The sequence below is a fragment of the Periplaneta americana genome, chromosome 4 (assembly GCF_040183065.1).
Source record: "Periplaneta americana isolate PAMFEO1 chromosome 4, P.americana_PAMFEO1_priV1, whole genome shotgun sequence".
Lineage (NCBI taxonomy): Eukaryota > Metazoa > Arthropoda > Insecta > Blattodea > Blattidae > Periplaneta > Periplaneta americana.
In genome coordinates, this window is record NC_091120.1 from 55,315,656 (window position 1) to 55,332,861 (window position 17,206).

The following is a 17,206-nucleotide window of genomic DNA, read 5'->3' on the forward strand; positions in this document are numbered from 1 at the left end:
AAAAAAAACTTTTCAATAATGGACATGCTGAATAACAAACCAGTCATCAAAATACGCTTGCAAAGCACTGAAAATTCTTTCAGTAGCCGATATACTCAAACAAGCACAATATCAGTGTCAAAATTCGGACAAATATGACCCATTTAAATGTATAAATATTGATACAGCTATATGCACAAGCCATGTGGATCTAATTAATATTTATTTCTGAAATACAATTCAAAACTGTAGAAAGACACATTAACAAATACCGAGTGTCCCAGAAATTCCGTCCACATTATTCGAATAGACAACCCAAAACACGTCATCAGGAATGGGTAAACATGCTGGTTTAACGACTTTTAATACTGAAAAGGAGATAAACCTTAATTGAATATAACTTTCAACACGCCAGATACACCTTCAAAATGCATTCAATGTAGCACTAGTATATTGCATTAGAACTTGAAATGGATAGCGTTTCTGGGACACGCTGTATATTATATTACTGCAAGCATTGAGTAGAAATTAATGATATTAATCTTTTACAATTAAAGTCAGCTCATGTGCATAGCTCATATGATTCTTATAATATAAAGAATACCAATATATTAATGTTTACTGATTTTCTCAATAATAAATATTTTTCAACAGCAGACACACTCTAATTCCCGGAAATTGACCGCCATAGGGAAGTTTCAATATATTCAAGTTTTACTTGACTGAATTAGTTCCGTTTTTTATTTTTATTTCCTAATTCGGTAACATCATAACAATAAGTATAGCTTTTAAGAATAGCTTAGAATACAAAGCAAACAATACATATGGCAAAACAGTAATATGACACTTTATAATGGCACATATCAAGTTCACATAACTTGCATTACGAAAAGAATTGCTTGTTACTAGTTTTAAGCAGTATCCAAGCAATTCCTGACGCCCAGTAACTTTACACAGATAAATAAAAATCTGCTAAGATCCCATCCAAGTATACATACAAGACATACATAGATTGCAGTACTAGGTATATATTTTTTAATTTTGAAATGAATATTTAGGAGATGGATAAAACGTTCTGGATGTTGCATTCTAATATGTACAGAACAATAGACAATCACAATTCTTTATACATTATCATCAGTTGCTATGAGATCAAAGCTTTTCCATCTGAACCTCGTCACTATCACTATACCAACCTAAATAATAGAAAATTATAAAGATATCTTATTTATAGGCCTAATACTCTACATTGTACAATTCACAGAAGGTAATTTTCATTTATTTTTGTCAAAGGGGTATAAATGTACAACACTAGGACGCGGATTGGGAGGGAATTTAAGGATTGGACTTACAATAGTATAAGGTACATAGCTCGTCAAAAACATCTTTATATATATTTTTTTATTATTTTGGATTTGGTAGAAATTGGGAAGAATAACCACCTAAAGGTTTACGTAGCAATTACAACAACGGTTAAGTTGGCCCAGCAATAAAATAATTTTATTATTTTTCATTTGTTTATTTTTATTATTATAATTATAACCATACGACAGATGCAAAGTAGAAGTAGGTCATTTGTTCACTATTTACTCACAATCCTTACTTTACAAGCCCACCTCACTCAAGTCTTTGTGTAAACCTAGATCAGCAAATATCCTACATGCGTTTGGTTTTCCTATACAATATTCTATATATACAGAGGGCGAACCTTCTATTAAATCTTCTATACACAGAATCAGCATGTTAGCGACGGTATGGTAACACTAAACTACACTGGACAGGCTGACTAATGCTTATATTACCGCTGAAACGAAATGAAACGTCACACAGCATATATGAAAGCTAATGCAAATTTTTTAGTCAGCCCAATTAGCACAAAACGATCGCAAACTGCAACACAGACACTCTCATCTCGAATTGTAATCGCATTCACCAAATATTATACACCCTTAAATATAAAGAATAGTCTGAGAGAAGGGAAAGGGTAGGAGCATTACAGTGGGTTTAAGATATTATCAATAAGTTCGCATAGGTTATTAACACATCACATACAAAGACTACCGTTTGTACATTGTGCTGATAAGTGCAAAAATTTATGCATTCACTTTTTATGTATCAGGGGGTTTAGGTATGTCGGTTGTTAACTGGCGATATCAGCTTGTATATCGCTTTGACCTGAGATGAAGCAAAACAAATTCTCCCTCCGATATCAGGACCTATTACATTCAGCAGTGGAATTTGGTTAAACATTGGTACAGAGGACTCTTCTGTAAGGTTTGAGAATAAGTGAGTAAAAATATAAGCTGTATCGGCTGGCTAGTGGGTTTTCTTTTCTTGATTATCTATTATTTTAAGATGCAATGCCATATTTCTTTACTTGGGTTTTTGATATTGTATCCCTTTTTTATTGAAGAAAATCTATGGCCCTGTTTCTTCAACCTTTGTTAAAATGCACCTAACATAGCGTTAATTAACTGTAAGTTAAAAATATGAATTGCTGTTAAAAATATTGCGTTTCTTCAACTTTACATTTCAATTTTAACATTCTGTTTGTTAACTTTATGTTAGGACCAGAGATTCTAGAGTTTAACCATAACCTATAAACAAGTATTAGCTCACTTCTGTTTTCTGAACTCTGACAATTGCGATTCTCGCTTGTTTCCGTTGTTTGATTCAGAGAGGATAGGAGTCTTTCTATTCTGTTGCTGTTATGAAATGGAAAACACTGGAACAAAAAGAAATCGTGGGACTAATTTCTCTTCGTTCGAAAGAAACCTTCTGATGGAAATTATTTCGCAGTATAAGCCAATTAATGAGAATAAACAAACAAACGGATCTAAGTTGAAAGCAAAAAGTGAGGCTTGGCAGAAAATAGCCTATACCTTTGTATGAACTTCTGGTCTGTCAAATCACAGAAATCATCCCCTCTGTTTATGTATTCATGAATATCATTTTCTAAATAATCCAGATATATAAGTTCAGCATCTAACGCACCAGCCATATTGGATACTTCTATGCTAACAGAGAGTTAAATGATTTAAAGACATGAAATTGGGCAGTTAAATTAACATAGGTTTTAACAGCCTGTTAGTACTAACAATAGTTGAAGAAATGCTTCAACTGTTAAGTTTACAATTAAAATGGAATAACACACTGTTATAATTTAAGGAAGGTTGAAGAAACTGGGCCTATGTGTTTGGCGTTAAGGTTTAATTTCACCTTTCAGTTACGTTTTCGGGGACGAATAGTGGTATATTTTATTACTGTTATAGATGTACAAATTTGAAGACAGATCAGATTATAAAGAGTGTCGATAAATTATCCTGCTAAATTGATTTTCAACTCGAAATTTTTAGCTTAAGTCTTAAATTTATTAGTATCTTTACCACGATCTTACATGAAACATGAATATTAGACACCATAGTTTCAATAAATAAATTACAGTAATGAATAAAATTGGATCTAAATTGAAACATAACAAGAAACAAAATTGAGTGTCGACAAAGAAGCTAAAGTGCGAATGTCCGTCCAAACTTTACCAATAAAAAATCAGATCAGTTCCTGTGTTACTATAATTTATGGAAAAAAAAACAGGTTTACACATCAGAAATGCTTTCGTTACTTTGCATTTGGCTGTGGTTTGATTTCATTTCTGGTTGAGACTAAATATTCTTCCTTTCACTTTGCAGTCTTAATATAAGTCATATTTGCTTACGAAAGGACAATCTTATATTGCCTTTGAAAATTTAATCTTTAACTACAAGAATTTCATTGTCACAATCATGTGACTTCACAAAACTTCGATCCGAGAGTGAAATGTGCAAAACTGTAATTTAAACAAAATGCTTTTAGTATCTTCTTCAAATGGAGAAAGTAGTATGCTCTTATTTATAAATGGAATGTAAACAAAAATTATAATGCACACAACATTATCCATGAGGTATGTAAGCCATTTGCATCGTTTATTATTAATAATGATTAGAGTGTCTCAGACAAGAAAACTATTGATACTGAATATGTAAAATGAATTTTACTAATAAAAGCGTAAGTACGAGCGAAAGAGGAATGTAATTTGCTCTTTACAATATATGTAGTCGAATAATACAGGACGATTACGAAATAAGAGCAAATATTTAATTACTTTGAAGATTTGTGGTGGCAGCAAGACGGAGCTCTCCGCTGCATTACGCACTGATAGTACGGGAATGGCGATTTCTGAGAATGTGTATAGAACGTAGGTGATTCTATTGAGTGGCCCGCAAGATAAGCGATTTCTGAGAATGTGTATAGAACGTAGGTGATTCTATTGAGTGGCCCGCAAGATCCCCCGACCTAACACCATCTGAGTTTTTTCTTTGATGACACTTTTTACAAACATACCATTCAAAACGCCAAGTTATTGAGTTCAATTCAGTTCCCATGGAATTCTACAGGAAAACATGAGAAAACGACAAATTAATACTTCAAGTTTGCATCGATTTGAATGGTGCCCAAGTTCGCCACTATGTAGGAAATTGATAAACAGAATGTCTTCAAATATTTTACAGGTTTCATAATTATAATGAACCAAGTAATAAAATACTGTTAAAGTTGTTATTCCTTATGAAATATTTCGTGACCACCCGGTACTTTTAGTGATTAATGGTATGAATTGCGAAATTGGTATATGTTTTCTTTTACAAATTATGTAATACTGGCTTGAATGACAGAGAAATGCTTTTAATAACTAATATAAGTGGAATGTGTAAACTAGAATTTCAGAGTTTCTATTTATTGGATTTGAGAACATTAAATCTTAGAATGCATTACCATGATCCATTGTACTATATTCATCAAGGGAACCTTGTACAGATAGCCTATATATTTTTTTATTTCCCATAAACTTAAACTAAGCCAACAAAGATGCTGGCCTATATTAAACATGAGATGTCACTATTCCTAACTCGTAGATTTAAAACGAATGTTATGACCAAAATACAAAAGTTTATGCAAGTCTATCATTTGTAAACTTAATTTATGATTAATATCTAGCGGGAAAATCTGTATGAGTGAAAATGATTATCATAGAGAAGATACCTCCAGCCCATACGGCATTCCTCATCATGAACCATTAACATTGCTTAGTATAGTGTATACATTTTATCTTTCCACGCTCGCGGAGATAGAGCTGAAGCAGCAGTACAAAGCGCAGCTGCTCACATGCGAGCGTGGAAAGATAAATTTATTGTATGCACTCTATAAAAATTACGTGTCAAGAACACAAGCAGAAATTTTGAATTGAGGGAGAAGTTGTTTAATGCGAATGAGGTTGTTTATGCAAAAACTAGATAGAAAAGTCAGAGACATTCATTCATCCAAGTATAGTTACGGAATAACAGAGATCATTAATCCCATCCCTAGCTACTATATTGAAATTCCACAGTTCTGGGCGAAAGAAGAAGTTCGGGTGCTATTTTATCTCACGACGGCAGAGCTTGAAATACATTGTTATCTATATTTAAGGGACACTGTTGATAACTTAAATATGAGTATCATGTAAAGAAATACATAGTTCAATTATCAATACTGTCATATACAAGTATTAGTTACAAAAATGCGTAGTTGGTATATTTATGCTAGGAGAACGATCAATGGTGTTTTCATAACATACATCGATATGTCGCGACAATATGTTTACACACAGAACTGCCGTACGACTCCATACAATGAGTTTACACGCGGATGTTCAAGGATGCAAGTGGATGTCAATCCAAGTTCCCTGGACGTGTTGAATTACTAACAACATGGAACGCTTGGCATCTGGGCTTTTGGTCTCAATTAGGCCAATCTTCTGTCATATTATCTGGACTAGATCTGATATTAACACACATACCCATGAGCAACCGTTGAGCAAATCTGAAGACAATACCTCATACACTGTCTTGGTTCGGTTACTCATTTGAAAGGACTGATGCATGAAATTAGATTAAATGCTTTAATCTACGAGATAGGATTCATATTATCAGTTCGTACCCATTGGTATACTTGGCATTGCATTTACTCACAATAAAATAAAGTCATAATATAAAGATTGCTGGGGAGTGTCTGATTCAAAGGTGTGTCTTCTTTTACACATCGTTAACAAAGTTACCTCCATTACTTCACTTCCAGAATAAACTTTCTACACGACGAAACGATTCCACAGGACTTTAAAAAAAAAGATCTTCAGGATGCGTTTTCATCACAAAGTCCTGATACGCGGAGGTATAAAATCTCGGTTTCCTGAACCGACGCATGCGAGAGGTAGTGAATGGTTTCTATACAGCGTATTCCGAATCTCACCGGTCCGGTGGCATCAATGACGTCACGTTGCAGCGAAATAAGGAACAAAACTGCTGGAAGGATCGATGGCTGTCATGGCGACTGTACAAGTTGTTGTCTGTGCTACGCTAGCAAAATTTTGCGAAATTTTCGTACTCCCATCTCGTTCAAAGAAAAGAGAGCATAAACAATTTATTTCTTGAACCGGTAGTAATAACTGGTCCGTTGACATGTTCGCTCATAAGCCAGTAACATATTGTTTTTACATTGTGCTCATTACAAACAATACAGCTGAACCAAAGCAGAACACACCGCCATGACACAACAGTGCATGATGTTATTCGTCTGCTAATTCCCGCCCTATACAAGAACCAATCAGATTCACTGATGGCGGCTGATGGAGACTGCCACCACCTCTGCAAGTTGATGGCACCGGTGCGACACCGGTGGAGCATCAATGACGTCATCGGTGGAATTCGGAACACCGTGATGCCATCAGATTGCTCACCGATGAGATTCGGAATACGCTCATAGCTACGATGTGCGAGGTCTGCGCACCTCGCTGCTATAGAAACCACTCACTATCTCTCGTGTAGTCCGGCGGGCCTCGCACCTCTCATGCGTCAGTCAGAAAAACCAAGGCTTTTAGAGTTTCTGTGAGGCCGTGCAAACATTTAAAAGGGATACTGCTCTTATACCCGGTTTCTGGTACACCTCAGTTATCCGTGAGTTACATAAATGCTCTTTAACTAGCTGCCTTGATAACTTTCAAGAGTTTCGGGAAAATTATATGTAAATTTATCAGCGCTTGTAACAGAGTTCAGATAAATTCATGTTTAGTACCTCTCGTCCATGGACCTTGCTCCATAAATATTGCCACTAATATTTTGTTAGTGATTTTTAATTATAAACAGCTACTTTTGTTCGTAGAGTTTTATGTGGTTACATGGCTGATATGTGCAGGGATTTTCAACTCAACCATATGATACGGGTACATTATACAGCCATGATTTAGATTTAGAAAGTGGTGAATGTTAGTATCTATTTGGCGTGATTATATAGATAATTAATACTACTGAAGAGAGATCTAGATGCAACATTCGTTACAAGAATTTACATTGGAGTCAGTTGTGACAACTATATTGCTGGACATGTACTTTATTCATGTGAATGATTTCATTCAAATGTTCAAACACATTTTCGACGCCCGATATACTCTTGGCATTGACAGTCCACCCAAAAGAATAAAATCTTTGTCACCTGATCACATAGAATCTGAAGTTGATGTAGAAGACTAAGATAAATATGACAATTCCAAATTGTATTTATAAACACAACCGACATTTGGTTCTGACAAATTTCAGTATGCTGTTCTAAAGCGATTATAAGGTTTAGAAATATCAAAATACTACACAATATGGCTTCAATAATACAATTTATTGGCATGTTATTATTAAAAAAAATACGTGGTCTCCTCGATATCTTATGATTTGTTGCACTCTTACCGAGAAATTGTTTAAAACGTAAGTCATAACATTTATCTAAGTTACAAAAAGGAAACGCCAAAGTGCTAAAATTGTTATTGAGTAAAGAAAGTATTAAAAATATAAAATAGGGGTACAAATAACTCTTGAAACGTTTATCATTGCGTTTTCGAGCAAAGTGAAAATTTTGGCGGTTAGTTCTTTTCTTGAATATGAATTGTTATTCCTCAATGTTAGAAATATTAGTGATATATTTTCTTAAAGAAAAAGAATCTACGTTTATAGCAATATATGTTTCATTGATTTCGTTGTTAAATTATGACATGTTTTGAGGTTATGACTTACAACATCAATGTGTCACAAATATGAAATACTAGTATTATTAATATTCAATTTTTATACTCTGGTGTTCTGTTTCGTTACCAGTGTTGGGACCTATAGAAGAAGGAAAATCCTCACCTTCTAACAGATTTAGAAAACAGTGGAACGAAAAGGCAATGCAAGAGCTATAAAACAAGTTAAGACGTGAGAGCCAATTCATCTAGATTCAGTTTTACGGTTGAGAAAACACCTTCCAAAGAAGTTTCTGAATGCTTGTTCTGTGCTTTCTTTAGCTTAGCCATTTTCAATTTGAAATTTTGTTAATCTTGTAACTTGTTAATAGTATTCCAAATTTGTAGCTCCATTTTTATGAAGGAAATGTCAGATTTTGAAGAAATTTTTTCTCAAACATTTTATAACAACTTACGAACTTCTAAGTCCGGTGTGCCATTCAGAGGAACATTCGGTGATAAACAGGACGATACTTTACGCCTATTATTAAAAAAATGTAGGTTCCAAAACGGAAAAACAAAATGGTATTCCATATTTGTACACCTTCCTCTAAATGAACTGTAGGCGACAATATTATTTATTATCAGTTATAATACTTCAAGAAACATTAATGCAGTGGCGTCGTATGTTGGTACCTATTCGAATTAGTAATAACAGGCTGGTACCTAGCTACAGAACCAGGTGTACTTAATAGTTGAAGCACTGATAACTATAAAAATTACGGTAAATGTTTTTCGTAAACTCATTCGAAATATATCAGCATGTTAAATCATAGTTAACAGCGTATGTACAGATAACTGTTGATCCAGAAATCGGGCATTAAGATAATCTTACTGAGGTTAAATTTAAGTTATTTATGGTGTATTTGTGGTCATCATGGTATTATTAACTCATGTACCTAATTCATGCAAGGAGTGAAAGGTTTTCTCAAATATATTTACTTATGTTTATGAATTCAGAAAATACTATCTTATGGACAACTTAAAAGCTACATGCTTGTTATAGTAACAATATTACGAAATGGACTGTATTTTGTTTTCACATTACCCTAAGATATACCAATAATCATATCTAGTTATAAATTGTTTACTGGTTTGCAAAACGCTTCCAATAAATAGGTACCGGTTGCTTCTCCACATGCATTAAACAATTTTAAAATGTATGTTCTTAGAACCCCTTCAAGTGATAAAAATATTACATCCATTATGCGCATGATCGGGGACATTTTAACGTGAACATCTTACGATAAAAAAGTTAAATGTGAAGACTCTGGTGAAGGATAGAGCAGAAATAATGGTGGCAAAATACTTCGATAAGAACAGACAAAAACTCGCATTCCCACAGAAAATCTCTAAGGGCGAAAATTTGAAGATGCTGACAGAATGTTTATTCTACATAATAAAGAAAGTACTGAAAACGGGGTCATTTCATTAATTTACAGTCAATAAAAATTTAAGTTCCTGAACGCTCCGCGTAATTATTAAAGCAGTATCTTTCGCGTTAGAACGGCAAAAACCACTTTCTTGAATTGACCAGACTGCAATCTACTGTCAAAGCATTTACTTCACACTATTACGAATAAAAGCAAAGTTTTAGTATGTGGGGATAAATTCAAGCACCAAACTCAAAACGTGCATTATTTCCAAACACTAGGACGGCTATATTTCAGCAAACTTCGCGCAAAAGCTTCCATGTATTTATATTTATAATCTAAACAACGAACCGATACGAATTAAATAATCAGGATAGTTTCGAAAGTTTTAGTATTTTATATGTACGATGTTTCACAAGTTTAAACAATTTTTGGATTTAGTTTAGACGTCAAATACGGATAAAATATGTTGAGACATGTTCTGAAAATGCTTCAGTTTATAATTACAGTGTAAAGAAAGAGTAACAATCGATATCAACTCTTATTAATACTACATAGAGCCAGCTTGTGGTTTATACATGGCGGTACTTATCCTCATTTCAGCTACCAAGTAATATTTCAATTCTGCTCGAGAAAATTAGTTGGTTGGCCAACCAGGTCACCGGACTTTAATTTTCTGGATATACCGTATATATCTCTGCTTGAGTACGCCGGTGACATTCCGGAGAGCGCACAACTGAACATGGCTGCGAAACTATTTGCAGTTGAACGAACTCTGTGACATTACACCGTAACTATCAAATGAAGAGCATGCCTCTATCTACGAGGCCAGGGACGTCAAGATTGAGCATTTATTGTGAATATTATTCATTATAAGGATCCAGATTTTAATGATATCTTTACTTAGTGTTTAACAGGCAGTACTAATTTATTCATAAATCCCGATGATAATATCTATATCTTGGTTGCAAGAATGAATAATAAGGTCATTTTTACAGTATTTGTCCTTTGTACAACTTTTCCAGATATATTTCAAAATGCATAATTTGTATATCAAATAACTCAAATGTATTTCAAATAACATCATTTATATATCAGATAAGTGAAATGTATGTCAGAAAACATAATTTGTATATCAGTTGAGTCAATTGTATTTCAGAAATCATCATTTGTATTTCAGATAATTGCATAATTAAATAACATTTTTAATACAGACACTGATTTCTTAATGATGTTTCAAATTTGTTCAGCTGGCACTTCCAAATACTCGCTCTGCTTGTTTTTCAATTTCCGAGATTTTGTAATGTACTTCACAAACGTATATTGTATACAACATTTTTGACACGATCATATTTTTTAAATTTCAAATACAATATATTTTGCATTGAAAATTTAAAGCGATGTTATTCCAAAGCCTTCGCAAAACTGCACTGTAATGGTAACTAAGCAACAATAAGTGCACTGTAATGAGTCTATTTCAGTATAAGTTTATGTTCTGAAGAATGGTTTCCATAGCAACAAGTTTGTGTGGGAATTCTAACTTTCAGGGTCTAACAGCAATAGCTGTAAATACAGTAAAAACACGATCGTGCAAAAAAGTGTAAGTTATGTAGGGATTATTACAAAGCGTTGCCATAGAAATAATTTGATTAATATTGCCTGATGGTATGCATCGTAAGATTTCCTGCAGCTTTTCATTTATATTACACTAGCCGTACCCGTGCGCTCCGCTGCACCCGGTAGAAATAAATATCAAGTAATTACATAATTAAAATAGGACATATGATCCAGGGATCATTCGTGTTTGATAGAAGGATAAATCGTTTAATATGTTACTTAATTTAAATTGCATCCAAATAATTAAAATGCGATCATTTTGGTCCAGAGACACTCATTTGGTGCAATGACAATTCCTTTAACATGTTTCTTAATTTTTATTACATGCAACCCTAGTTTAATGAAGATTGACATCATTTAGATTTAATGTGTATATTTTATTGTACTTGTTATAGGTTTCCATTGAATTATGGTAATAACTTAATTTTAACCCTTGTTTTCTACGTATTCAATAAATGGCGCTTGGCCCACTATGGTTCTGAACCCTTCAAATAACTTAAATTATATTATATTATATTATATTATATTATATTATATTATATTATATTATACATTATATCAGAAGTTACTGTAGTAACATTATAGCATTATGTCCATCTAGAGAAACTACACTTTCCAATGGTGAAATCATAATTAATTATACAAATCGGTTAATTTAGCTTCCGATATTACTTCATAGAAACACAGAAACATTGTCTGTAGGCTATCTTTCATAGCTTTCGATTGTTGCTGTCCAAGGCCCCTTATAGACGTAGTCATTTGTTTTTTAATTCATTACACGGCCTTAGATGGCAGTTATTTTAATTTTAAAACTCATTTATCTAATTAAATATTAGTCCTATCAAAATTTTTCAAGGAATAAAACTTATCGCAAATTATTTTTAAAGAAACGTTTGTTATGTAACATTTTTCACAAAAATCAATAATAAGCGAGATATTTCGATTTATTTAATTCAGGCCCCCTTATAACCCCCCTTTTAAATAATGTATTTTGAATGCCATATAGCCTAAAATCTAAGTTACAACGAACTTAATTTATATTCCAATTTTCATCGAAATCCGTTCAGCCATTATCGCGTGAAAAGGTAACAAACATACAGACAGACAGACAGACATACATACAAACAAAAATTTCAAAAAAGGGATTTTCGATTTCAGGGTGGTTAATTATATATGTTAGGACCAATTATTTTTGGAAAATCGAAAATTACCAGAAAAATTTCGGCTACAGATTTATTACTAGTATAGATTACAAAATTGAAATGGAGCTTTAAGATAACTATTGAATATGTCGTATGTTTAAGTTACGAAAAACTGTTATAAGATTGGGTTCATAGTTCTGAAATGCAATATTCTTTTTCTGAAATACAAATGACTCTTTCTGAACTACAATTTACTTTTATTCTGAAATACAAATGACATTTTCTCAAATGCAATGTACTATTTCTGAAATACAAATTACAATTTCGGAAATTAAATTGATTAGTCTGAAATACAAAAATGCTTTCTGAAATTAAATTGGCTAATCTGAAATACAAATTACGTTTTCAGAAATTAAATTGATTAATCTGAAATATAATTGACGCTTTCTGAAATTAAGTTGATCATTCTGAAATACAAATCACTCTTTCTGAAATTAAATTTACCAGTTCCGCAGAACAAGTGGGAAAGGTGTAAACGTTATGGTTTTTTGAGAAAATTTGAGATGGGTATAATTATTTTTTAAATTTTATTTTAGTTTAGATCTATTGAATAAATACTGTATTCTTTACGACAGAATTAAGGTTTAAACATATGAAGAAATGAGAACTGTATGTAAATAGTAACACATGGTAAAGCACTTAAGGATATGCGTAATATTCTAAGAATGGCGGCTTACTAGTTAATATAAAATTATGATCATCTAAAATTCGCAAAGTAGCGCAATTCTTTAGCACTCAAAAATTAAATATCCTGCAAACATTTCCCTTAGTAACGACACCGGACACAAGTTTTCTTTTCAAAAGTTGGCAATATAAATGACAATATATTACTACACATCGGACATCATCAAATTCTTAAGCGTAAAAGCAAAAAACAGTCTGGCAATTCAAAACATTTGGCCGGATTCATTTCAAGCACAGCAATACATTCAGAAATCTACCAGCTGACAGGAAACTGCTGACATCAGCAGATGGGAACATACATTTCGTGTGGACAGGCCGATTTAGGGATAGTGCGGAAAAAGCGCACAAATAATCAAACATAGTTGAGAGAAAAACTCATTCAAATGGAAAGGAGGATTTCGAGTAACTAATTGGTGAATATGTAAGAGAAGTCAATGATAATTTACGACAATTTCAGCTTCAATTTATAATTAATACAAGTTTATCTATTGCGAGTTTAAAAGCGGATATATTTTTCTAAGGTCTTAAAAACATCAAGATATGTCAAGAATGTAAAATTACAGGGAGAACAAACTGTAGTTAAAATGAATTATTCTGTTCATATAATTATTCATATATGCGAAGTTTTCTTTAACTAAACCTAAGAAATCTGGGCTGTCGAAAAACTTTCTTACTACCTCTATGTACGACAAATTCTACGCCAAACTTCATAATATAAAAAAGAAATTGTAATTGCAAAATCGTACTTCTCAAATGCTCGAAAAACACCAAAAAAAATGGTATAATACAGTACGAATAAAATCATTACACAATGTATAAAATTGTTATAAATCATATTTCTTCTTACGATAAAAGGCAAGACCCCACCAAAATAACTGCATATTAGCTATAACAATACTTGTATATCATAAATTCTTCCAAACATTCTGTCTTAAAGTCATAGCAAGCAGTAATATAATGACAACTTATAAAAGCAAGCTAAAATTAATCTAAAAAGAGCGATCTTTGAATTCTGGCCAAGTTTAACAAAACCTAAATACATTTCTCGCAATCAGGCCTCAAAAACTTCCAGACGGGTAAAAGGCATTCAATTCTATACACGGGTAGACATAGATCTCTGTAAAATACGATATATAATACATTTTTTTGCAGAATTTATCTGCTATATTATAATACATGGCATTTATGTATATTCTACATCAAACATTTATTAGCTGTCAGTTACGCTAAATAAAAATATACGCAAACACAAAATATAATAGAATATTTATGAAATATTTTCGTATGAAATTCGAAAAAAAATGTTTCAGCACTATGTTTCAAAGTGTGTTTATAACTCAGTGGCTTTCCAAACCACGAATGTTATATCATATTAAATACATTTAGTGACATTGAAAATAATTACTAGTTTTTCTTTCATTGAAATATGTCCTGGAACTTAATATTTACTGTAGCCTACCTGTTTTCACTTCAATGATATTAAATCAATTATGTGAAAGAATGGTGGAAATGAGACATTCGTAGTAGCGTCTTTAATAACCTGAAATCTCGATTTTCCATTCAAGAACTTTCGGGAATTCTTCCTTCTAAAATACAAGTAAAAAACTGTTTTTAAAATTCCGGATATTTATTTTTCTACTTCTGACAAATTAATAGGTATGGGTTATTTTTATACACATTTTTTCACCAACTTTCTCAAGAAATACAGTAACATAATAACACTATGGTGCACAAGGCATATCTCGGTATTCCACTCACAACACTAGGGTTCATATAGCCCAAGGGTTCTGGTTTTAGTGCATACATATTAACTTGCATAGGCCTAATAGTGCCTTTCATGGATTTTACTTCGTAGAATCTGGCATTTCCACGTTATTTGTCTATTGAGAAAAAAAAATAAAAGAAAGCTACTGGTAATAATGATTACATTGCATCCTATCTGACAATCTAGTTTTTGGACTTTCCACTAATTCTTTCCTTTGTCATATTGGAATTTCCAACCCCCCAGCTCTTGCTCGTTACAAGGCGGACGTTAAAACATCGAAAGAAAGAAAGAAAGAAAGAAAGAAAGAAAGAAAGAAAGAAAGAAAGAAAGAAAGAAAGAAAGAAAGAAGCAAGAAGAGACCAAGTGTCAAAATAGATTGAGGGAAAGGAATTTCTAAAAATGGACGGTGATGTGGTTTATTGTGATTGTTGTACAAACCGATTTAGTCCTAACAGCCCAGCGACGCGAAAGAGGAGAAGTAAATAGGAGTAGTGAGGAGAGTTCCGGAGTAGAGATAAGAGCGAGCCGCCAGTAAAGAAATGCAGTATAACTTAACTGTACTGGAAACACAACACTCTACCTCATGCGAGATATCCGATCGCTCTGAATGCACGCGACTGACTAACCTGAACACCCCTTGGCGTAACTTAATGGACTCGCCTGGCCCAGGCGCACATTGTCGGCGACTTTCAGGACTAAATAATCGTATTGTAATAAAGACGTAAGCACTTGTGTATTTTGGGGGGGGGGCGCGATAGCATTGCGGTTAAGGCGTAAAGCTCCAAAGTCAGAATGTAGCGGGTTCGATTCTCGATGGGGTCATGGTCATGCGGTCACTTTTGTCCCAAATTTCTTCACTTAAGTATGCACCTGTCACTTCTTGTGATGTAGAAAGATCATTTTCTATGTTCAAGAAAGTGATTGAGACAAACATATGCGCTTAAGTAAAGAAAAATTTTAGAAAGTAGTTGCAGTACATTGTTTCAAAATAAAATATAAATGTAACAATGTAGGAATCAATTTCGATAGTGCATATTTTTTACAGATTTTTCGCTTCATCTTGCATGTTTTGCCATATGATAGTGCATAAATGCATGCATGTTTTAAGATTTGACAGTGCATGGAAATACGGGCTCTATTCTACTAATTCCACAATTTGGGACATCTGGCCGACATCTACGGCTGACCGCTAGGTTCCAGAATGCAAAGCAAAGGTTAAATTAAAAATAAAATACAATATGATTTGCGGAGAGAATACGGAACAATGATAAATTTAAAAATAAAGTACAATTTGATTTCACAGAAACATGGCATGAAAGTACAATGAAGAGTAATAAAATGAAGTAAAAAAAAAATTACGTAGTGTTATACAAGTGATTGTGTAAAATGGATAATGAATCTCTCAATATCATTAAACAAATTTTGTTAATGTCCTCGTAAGAAAATTTAAGAGAAAGGAGAATGGTTTTGGTTAACTTAAATCAAGTTCCCGTAGCGCCAAAAAGAAGTCCTTTCACTTCCCATGTATTAATATTCATTTTGAATCTCTCACTGAAGTGAGGAATACATGGATTGTAAACAGACTTCTTTTCATCATTAACGTTATTGGCTTGTTGAACATCCTTCTTATCATCACTGCAAAGATCAACGAAGGGTGAACAAAGCAGTGAAAGGGAAAAAGTAGTGTCGTAGTTTTCAACCACTTTCGGCTAAGCAATTTCCATTGGTTATTGTTTTTGTCAACTATCCGAAGACAGATCTGGACCTATCAAGTATTATGTGAAAAATCAGACAATGTTATTTTCTGTAAAACATATAAGGAAATTTTTTAGAAACAACAATTAAAGTTTTCTCGGACTTTTGCGCAGAATCCTGCCCCTCCAATCCCAATATTTAAAAACATTGGCTCCTATGGTAGTAAAAAGTTAGGCCATTTGTTATTTCGTGAAACCAAATGCATACGTGAGTCGCAGCACATAGTGAGAATCTCATGCTAAGAGGTAAGTGAGCTAGCTAGCTACAAGTGAAAGCTTAGCGAGGGAGGAAAGCTTCCCAGTCCTCTTTATTCTTCCCCTCAAACGCAAGTAAGTTCCACGAGATACCGAATGGACTAATAGTTTTGTGAGGGAAATGATTCCTTCTGAAAACTCCTAGCATCTGCTAGTTTTTATTAGGAAACATAAAGTTACGTAAACGCTACACCACGTAGGACGGCTTTCATGATACAAGTATAGTAACTATAGGAATTCTACGAGTTGGAACCGACGTCGTGACTTACGAAGTAATTCAAATGACAACGATTAAAAATATTAAAATTACGTAATTTCTTTGTCAATCATTCTAATAAAATAAATGATAATAGAGATACAAGCAGCGGCATTTTTAATTAATCCAAGGGATTTATAAACAACTAGTATAAATGAGGCATGGAAAATTCAGTTCAAATATCCTTATTATGAACTGTCTCTAT

General features: G+C 33.2%; 1 protein-coding gene across 1 annotated transcript in view; it reads right to left on the reverse strand.

Moving 5' to 3' along the window:
- The window catches only part of LOC138697816 (ankyrin repeat and SAM domain-containing protein 1A), a 598,611-nt gene continuing 581,405 nt past the window's right edge, over positions 1 to 17,206 (reverse strand). The window contains exon 17 of the mRNA XM_069823347.1: positions 1 to 17,206. This exon is cut by the window's right edge and continues 17,406 nt beyond it. The gene's annotated coding sequence lies outside the window, so the exon portion shown is untranslated.